Consider the following 8,870-nt stretch of genomic DNA (forward strand, 5'->3'; position numbering starts at 1 on the left):
GCAGGTGTTTTGGAAAGCAGTGGCCATTCATATTTCACAGTTCATACACTCCAGTCCAGCATAACAGCTTGGGTGATGGGTAATGCAGTAGAGGGCTTAAAGCTATAGTTTTATTACTTGCTGTTTCAAAAGTGTGTTATAAGACCTCAAATACAGTTCTTATTGGTCTCACACTTTGTGTAAAATCTGCAGTAATGTTCTCGTCTCTGTCTGGGCAGGAGTCAGCCAAATCATGACATCATGGTCTGCCACTGTCCATCATGTCTGTTTGTTTGTTTGTTTTCCCCTCCACTGTAGCGCATTCTGTTAAATGCAATCTGATCTTGTAAGCTGGAAACCGGTGCTGATGTCATATGTATTTGAACAAATGCAATTTGGTGTCAAATTGTGCAAATGTGCCTGAAAACTAGAATCCATAGTGGAATGATAAAACAAATTACAGGACTGATAAAATGAGAAGCCTTTGTTATGCTAAGAAATTATGCCAAGGTAGTATTGGAGGTATAGGTTTCCTAGTCTCCTTATTATTTTATAAATAAACATGTTACTTCCTTAAGAGCATTGTAGGAAATGGATATTTGGAAAGTTAAATATTATAAAACAAGAATTGGAAATTATTTTGAAAAGTGACATTAAACAGTGTCTCTCCTGTTTTTTCCAAAGCAGATATTGTGTCAGGGTCCTGGGACTGGGCGACCCAGGATCCCTGGGCAGTCATGGACCTGCGTATTATTATTATGTATTTTTGGTGTCGTTTCTCCTTCTCTGTGCGTGTACATATGTGTGTTTCTCTGTGCTGTGTTAGTCTGTGTCCCACTCATATGTTTAGGCGAGGTATGGGTGTGTATGTCTGCGGGTGTGCCTGGAGGATGGAGCTCGGCCACCTGCAGGCCTGAGGGGTGTGGCCCTGCGGAGGGACTGGCCACACCCGAAGCCACACACCTGCCGCTGATCAGGGCTCGTCGGGGGAGCTACTTAGGAGAGTCTTGGAGCTCCCACCGACGCGGGATCATTGAGTTATCTTACCAAGTCAGTGTGTGTTAGCGTAGGTCTGTGCTGTGCGTATATGTGCTGGTTAGTGTTGACGGCTGCGTCTCTGGTTTCCCTACAGGAGGAGGAGTGGTCCGGAGAGGCAGCACGCACGGGGGTGCGGAAACACAACAGCGGGGAGCACGAGCACAGATATCGGAGGGAAGCACGCGCACGGGGTTCGAGGGAGCAACGGGGAGTTATTGTGTTTACAGCTTTCCACTGTAAATAAAGAGCACTGTTTGCATCGCAGAGTCTGCGTTTTGGGTCCTCCTTTCCCCACATCCCCACGGTCTGCCAGCCAGACCGTGACAGAATGATCCCGCCACCCACCATGGACCCAGCAAACTCAGGAGTTGCCACGGAGGAGAGATCGCTCACGCAGCTATGGGATTACTGCCGGAGCGTAATCCAGGCTGTAGACCCATCCAAGAGACATATACAGGTAGTGTTCTTTGACAATTACCTCTCATCCACTACCTTCACCACGAACATTCTGGACATTCACAAACTTAGGCACCTGGTCGCTAGTTTAAGGGAGAGCTCGAGTTTCGAACTATTTGGCTTGGGTGGTCCTAGCACGGACAGTTCGGCTGCTCTCCTAGAGACTCTTGCCGCTTGGTTTTTCACACGTCGGCGGAGGGCTTTCCCGTCGGTGCTCGCGGCACAATCGTTTGATCCGCCATTACAGAAGGCATGCCGCACTCTCCACCGCCATCCCATTACGCCTCAACCTACTCCTGCGGTTTCAGCCCGGTCAGCTGGCAACGGACCGACAGCGCTCATCACCGCAGTGAGTAAACCCGACTCGTTTGTCTATTAATCATGTCATTGAAAATCACAACCCAGATGAACAGCAGAAGACTGTTTCCATACACCCGGCCCCGCCTTCACGGAGGAGAAGGCGTCCTCGCAAACAGCGTTCAACCACATCCACACTCACTCCTGTGCTGGTCGAAGACTCAGGACCAGCGGCTCTGGATGCCACAGTGAGTAAAATGGACTCTGCCGGTGTTATAAATTCCCTTTCTGTAAACATAAAAATAGAAACTGTTTGCTGTACCTCCAAAGACCCAGCAAATATTCCCTCTGAGACTGTAAGCTGGGAGCTAGGGAGCTCCGAGCATACAGACCCAAATGACTTTTTGGCTCAGTCTGGCCGCATGGAGACGGAGGTTCTCCCCAGGGCTTCCCCAGAGACCGAACTGGAGGTCTCAGTTGCCTCTGGACCCCTGGAATTTGTTGGGCCAGCTGTAACATTTTCATCCTCTCCACCCTTCATAGTAGCCATCTCACCCTCACCTCAGCCTGCTGCCCAGCTGGTGGCTCAGTCTTCAGTCCTGTCAGCCTCTCACCTTCATCCTCAGTTGGAGGTCGATATGCCGGCCGGACCACCTCTGCCATCATTTCACCCATCTGTCCCTGCATCGCTGTCCAGTCTACCGGGAGTGGCTGCCACACCATCGTCGCCTCCGGATCATCCATCTGTGGCTGAAGCGCAGCCGTCGACTCATCCGCCTGCAGTCGCCCCTCAGCCGTCTGCTTCACTGGCCGCTACCTCACCACCCGCACCTGCCTTGCCCGAGTGGGAGCTCTGCGGGCCCCGGTGGGTGCTCAGCGAACGGGAGGAGCTCGCGCTGCCAGCCGAGAAGCCCGGCGAGCCGGAGAAGCTCGCGCTCGAGCCGGAGCCGGAGCAGCTCAGCGAGCCGGAGCAGCTCAGCGAACCACCAGCAGAGGAGCTCGGCGAGCGGAAGGAACAACCGGCGCTGCCAGCAGCCGAGGAGGAGCTGGCGCTGCCAGCAGCCGAGGAGGAGCTGGCGCTGCCAGCAGCCGAGGAGGAGCTGGCGCTGCCAGCAGCCGAGGAGGAGCTGGCGCTGCCAGCAGCCGAGGAGGAGCTCGCGCTGCCAGCAGCCGAGGAGGAGCGGACCGGAGGGACCTCCACGTCTAGCGCGGCCTCCTCGCCATCTACGTCCGGTGCGTCCACGTCAGCGATCGGCGCGTCATGGGCCTGGTGCCACGCCTCGCTGTTGCTCACCGGAGCAGCGCCGCCGCCACCGGACCCGTGGCAGGCCGCCGGAGGAGCAGCGCCGCTGCCACCGGACCCGTGGCAGGCCGCCAGAACCGTTCCGCTGCCACCGGACCCGTGGCAGGCCCCCTGAACTGTTTTGCTGCTGCTGCCGGACCCGGGGCCGTCCGCCGGAGCTGCTACGTCGCCGCCGTTGGGCTCGAGGTAGGCCCCCTGAACTCTTTTGTTATGTTGATGGGCCGCCTGAGACTGTTTTGTGGCGTTTTTTCTTTTTGTTGCTCCGCTGCGGGATGCGCGGTCGGACTCTGGGACTGTGACCTTGGGGGGGGGGTTGTTTTCTTTGGGGGTTTTTGCTTGTTTTGGTTCTGCCCTCCGTCCTGGACCTCCCGCCGCCCGCCCTGGGTTGGTTGTACTGTTTTTGGTTTGTGTTTTTGGGTCGTCGGGAGCCGACCCTTAGAGGGGGGGTACTGTCAGGGTCCTGGGACTGGGCGACCCAGGATCCCTGGGCAGTCATGGACCTGCGTATTATTATTATTATTATTATTATTATTATTATGTATTTTTGGTGTCGTTTCTCCTTCTCTGTGCGTGTACATGTGTGTTTCTCTGTGCTGTGTTAGTCTGTGTCCCACTCATATGTTTAGGCGAGGTATGGGTGTGTATGTCTGCGGGTGTGCCTGGAGGATGGAGCTCGGCCACCTGCAGGCCTGAGGGGTGTGGCCCTGCGGAGGGACTGGCCACACCCGAAGCCACACACCTGCCGCTGATCAGGGCTCGTCGGGGGAGCTACTTAGGAGAGTCTTGGAGCTCCCACCGACGCGGGATCATTGAGTTATCTTACCAAGTCAGTGTGTGTTAGCGTAGGTCTGTGCTGTGCGTATATGTGCTGGTTAGTGTTGACGGCTGCGTCTCTGGTTTCCCTACAGGAGGAGGAGTGGTCCGGAGAGGCAGCACGCACGGGGGTGCGGAAACACAACAGCGGGGAGCACGAGCACAGATATCGGAGGGAAGCACGCGCACGGGGTTCGAGGGAGCAACGGGGAGTTATTGTGTTTACAGCTTTCCACTGTAAATAAAGAGCACTGTTTGCATCGCAGAATCTGCGTTTTGGGTCCTCCTTTCCCCACATCCCCACGGTCTGCCAGCCAGACCGTGACATATTGGCAGTAGGGAATGTTCATGGGAAGAGTCTTCTATTGAGATCTTTAACCTTTTTTGTTTCCCATTGCAGTGAAAGAGTCATGATATGATGGTTTCATCCAACACATCAATTCTGAGGATCCAAAGCAACACCAAGGGTGGGAACCTACATGGTTGCTGTGCTCTAAAGAGGGCCTACACGAGTAATCTTTACAGGAACATGTAGAAAGTTGCTGCATAATGAGGTTTGATACTCTCATGCTGAAGAGACACTACAGCCTCTGCTCACAGTGATGTACGATGTGATCCCTGCACAGCTCATATGCTGAACAAAAAACTGCTAGGACAGGTAATCAGTCCCCTGCTGGGGCAGATTGGGGAGTAAGCAGTTCATTCAGCTTCTTAAAATAAGGACGTCATGTTCTCTTCAATGATTTTGTGTTTCTCCGTTAGTACACAATTGGTCCAGTCCAGATTCCAATTGTTCAGGCATTGTTCCTGGGTCTGAAATGCACTGAGATGTCGAGCTTGGAAAAAACTCTCCTGAGTTTCTCTGATACACCGGCTACATAGGGGACGATGTTCCCTCTAAGCTGCACGTGTGCACAATTGTGCACTGCTGGCACAGTCTCTACGCACAGAAAATCTGCGTTGCGTACAAAAAAAAAAATCGAACTTGATTTGAAATTAAAACAAAATGTATCATGTCGACCAATCAAAAAATGATATGGCAACATGGCATTTAGTTGTTTAGGAAGGGGGGAAGGTTTAGGAGTGACGGCGTGTTTCAGATGTGAGAGATTTGCACATTTAGCGCAAATCTTGTGTAGTTAGTGTGTAGTTAGTGTGTAGTGTAGTCAATAGTTTTGTTGTGTGTGTCAGAACAATGAGGCGACTGCTGAATGGTACAGGTGTTACAGCAGTGATACATCTCCTGTTGTCAGGCCTGCAGGTATCAGGCTGTTGTTCTCCTTTATCTCATAGTGGACAGAAAAAATTTTTTGGAGTTACACAAATAATGTGTGGCATCAGATTTGATGCAGAACAGCTGATTGTTCTGTAAATAGTTTGAAATGTTTATTTAAAAAAACGCCTTGGCTGCATTTTTAGGTAAACAGCTGCAAAAAACTTTGTTGTTTGCATAACTCAGTTACTTTTTTGAAGAAGTAACTATATAATTAATTGCAGACAGAGTTACAGGACTCTCTCCCAGACCACAGACTCAGACTCATAATGCAAGTCAGAGCTTTATAAAAAAAAAGAAAAAGAAATTCTTGTTTTCAAAATTGGAGTTCAAGTTATTTTTTACTTCCAATAGTGTTAACATACTACACAGGTCAGGAACAAGATTTTTTTTTTAAATTTTCATTGTAAGTGGGCTAAAGCAGTTAATTAAAAGTAGTCTAACATAAATGTAAATGCTGTAATTTGATTATTTTAATAAACCATGTAACTTGGATGGATTCAATGCTGGCGTGACCACAGTGCACACGTCTGCTGTTGCTCACAGTGGTAGTGATCATAAATTCGATTCTTTTTACTGAATCAGGTTTCTTGAGTCATTTGAGTCACTGAGTCAGTTGACCAGAGAGTGCAAAAATGTATATTTTTGCACTCTCTGGTCAACATTGATAGGGGACGACAATGTTGTTGCGTCTGTCTTTCTTATCCTCCCTAGCTGCTGTCTGATTGTCACCATTTGACCTTAGAACTGAAGAAGCTTCTCGGATGAGAGGTGAAATGTCTTCAAGCAACTTAAAGAAGTCCAGACGCTTTTCTTTCCAAGCTCCTTAAACTACAATGACCTGGATGACTGAGAACCTTCACAGACATACGAGATAAGGTAAACCAAAATGTGAATCAAAATGGCAGGAGACACTTTATTTTATCATTAAAATATAGGTATACAGGTCATTTCTTCACACAGAAGGAACTAGATTCCTGATTAAGGTTTTAAGGATAATTTATATCTTTTGATATTTATTTTGTGGGTTTTTGTGGATTTGTTGAATGAAAAAGAGATCTGTACCCACTTCTCAGACTTGTGATAATTATTAGCACTCTCCACTGGCACATCCTGTAGTGATCTTGGCAGCCTGTTGAGCCAATTGTGCAACCCTACAGTGATGCACTGTCGATCTCCGGCTCCCTTCTCTATTATCAATGTAACTAAAGATAATGCAGCACTTGATCCTTTTATTGATTTCATACAGATACATACAGGTCATTTCCTTAAAAAAGGGAAATGTACTATTAACATTCTATTTCATGTATGTGATTATTTCAGATGTAATTCATATTTCACAGTAGTAATAGTAAATTACTTCATGTATTCAAGATGAGAGACCACGGCTATAAAAGCGAAGGGGGATTTGGGAAGTCTGTCGCAGCCATGTCCTGTCCGTTTACGCGAGCCACCCATTGCAGAAGGTGCAAGATTGATAAGGAGAGTCCTCAGAATTCAGCGTATATTGCGGGACAGACAGGATCCTTTAGCTCAGCGCGACAGTGTGCTCATAGAGAGATATCGATTTTCCTGTGAGGGTATTATTCACTTAACCAACTTGTTGACGAGGGGGTGCAGGACCACCACCTGTCTTTTTTTGCTCTGCCCTTTTCTTGGTTGCTGTTATGAACAAACAGATTATTCCAGGGTCTCTTTCCAAGAGACGAAAAGCAATATAAGTGATAAATATTACCATTCTGTAGAATGTTCTTATATTTCACTTTTACTTGTTCCCATGTTCTAGTGGGTCCTGTTGTGGCTCTAATGTGAAAGAGGATATAATGTAATATAATATAATAAATGTACCCTACCGCCTACTGGTGTTGGCCAGAGTGGCCGATGGCGCGATATGGCAGCCTCGCTTCTGTCAGTCTGCCCCAGGGAAGCTGTGGCTACAACCGTAGCTGCTTCCACCAGTGTGTGTGAATGTGAGAGTGAATGAATAGTGGCATTGTAAAGCGCTTTGGGTGCCTTGAAAAGCGCTATATAAATCCAATTTATTATTATTATTATTATTATTATTAGCGCGATGATTTGATCTTGGATGTAGTAAGCGAAGTACGAAGAACGGACCCCTGGTCTGCACTTGAGACCCTGCTATCGACCGTGACAGCGCAGGCTTCAAAATAAGACGCAACCATTTACTTCTGAGATATGGCCTTCTTTTTGGTTTAATTGTTTTGTGTGGATTGGCATTTAATTGCTGGTTTTGTTTTTGGGTTTAGTTGTTGTTGTTGTTGTTATTATAGGAGCATTAATGTGTAAGCAGAGCAGGTGGGCTTCAGAACAACCCTCAAGGCTCATTCCTGAGCCAGAGACAGAAAGATTATCAGATGCTGCCTGCAGCTCCTTATGTCCTGTCAAAACCATCAAATATTAAAACACTTTTAGGTCTTTTCTCTTTCATAAATCCACAGCACTGTAACCTTTTCTCCTGAAAAGCCTCATGTAGCAGGTTTGACATGATAGCTATTAACAACCATAGCTGGCATATATGAGAGGGTCTGCCAGGAGGGGGGTAAAAGCACTTCCTGTTTTCTAGAGGTTGTGTGTAAAACCAATTCAATTTCACTTTGATTCCCCTCCTCTACTGACAAGTTATCATTTTTTTTTTAGTTTATGGTTTTCACACACAGTCCAAATAATCAAAACACACCTAGATGAAATCAAACCTAATCAGTTGTGTCACGGACACGGTTCCGGGGACTCGGGGTCCTTGAACAGTGTGGACCATTGTTATTGTTATTATTGTATTGGATGTATGTTTGCTGCACTGTGCTCTTGTGTTCCATGCTGGTGTGTGTGTGTGTGTGTGTGTGTGTGGGTGTCTGCAGGTGTGGCTGAAGGATGAAGGACAACCACCTGCAGGCCTGATGGGCGTGGCCCTGATGGGCGTGGCCCTGCCGGCTGCCGGTCACGCCTAGCTTCTCACACACCTGCTTCTGATCAGGCTCGTCGGGGGAGCTACTTAACAGTGCGATGGAGCTTCCTCCGGTGCAGAATCGTTGAGTTAGACTCCATGTCAGTGTTTAAAGTGCTGTTCAGTGTATGCCTGCTGGAGTTGGTGCCATAACGGCTGTCTGTTGTTTTTCCTCAGGAGGACAGCGGAACACAGGACTGCAAGACACACGGGGTGTGCGAAGGCACAGGGGCCGAGAGCACGAAATACCAGCACTTAGGAGAAGACACGTCACGGGAGTCGAGGGAGCATTTTTGGAGATTTAATGTGTGGTGTACATTTACCTCACTGTAAATAAACCCACTGCTCATTCCACTAAGTCCAGCATTTGGGTCCTTTCTCCAACATCCCCCACGGTCTGCCAGCCAGACCGTGACAAGTTGTGACATATTCCAATTCATATTGTCAATTCTTTTAGGAACAGATGCCTTTGATGACTGACTTATTCAGCAGTGAATTAGTAAACATAATAGAAGAATACTTAACATTCTAGACCGATCTTGGCATGCTTTGCTTTGCTGCTGATGGTGGACAGACTTTTACAAATGTTGGCCAGGGTGGCCAGAGGAAGATGTGAAACCAAACTGGAACGCGGGGAAGAGAGGAAACCTCAGGTGGCCTCAGTGTCCGAAGCCTCCAAGACATGAGGCTTGGCTGGTGGCCAGCGACGACAAAGAAATATGGAACCCAGAGATGACAAAGCAGGGCAG

General features: G+C 48.3%; 1 long non-coding RNA gene and 1 pseudogene across 3 annotated transcripts; both read left to right on the plus strand.

The window, feature by feature from the left end:
• The first annotated feature begins 718 nt into the window (after positions 1–718).
• LOC146683721 (uncharacterized) lies at positions 719–3,263 on the plus strand (annotated as a pseudogene). Its single transcript, XR_014917411.1, has 3 exons — positions 719–1,029; positions 1,112–3,094; positions 3,260–3,263. The product of XR_014917411.1 is annotated as an uncharacterized LOC146683721 (transcript).
• Positions 3,264–4,231: 968 nt separating this feature from the next.
• LOC146683722 (uncharacterized) lies at positions 4,232–8,534 on the plus strand. 2 transcript variants are annotated; one of them, XR_014917651.1, is made up of 3 exons: positions 4,232–4,353; positions 5,905–6,038; positions 8,036–8,247. It is a non-coding gene; the product is annotated as an uncharacterized LOC146683722 (long non-coding RNA). The 2 variants fall into 2 exon arrangements; XR_014917650.1 differs by lacking the exon at positions 4,232–4,353 and adding an exon at positions 8,299–8,534 and having other exon boundaries at positions 5,819–6,038; positions 8,036–8,222.
• The last annotated feature ends 336 nt before the right edge of the window (positions 8,535–8,870 follow it).

Source organism: Copadichromis virginalis, linkage group LG22, assembly GCF_057382275.1.
Source record: "Copadichromis virginalis isolate Kocher_CV1m ecotype Utaka linkage group LG22, C_Virginalis_male_GT1.1, whole genome shotgun sequence".
NCBI lineage: Eukaryota > Metazoa > Chordata > Actinopteri > Cichliformes > Cichlidae > Copadichromis > Copadichromis virginalis.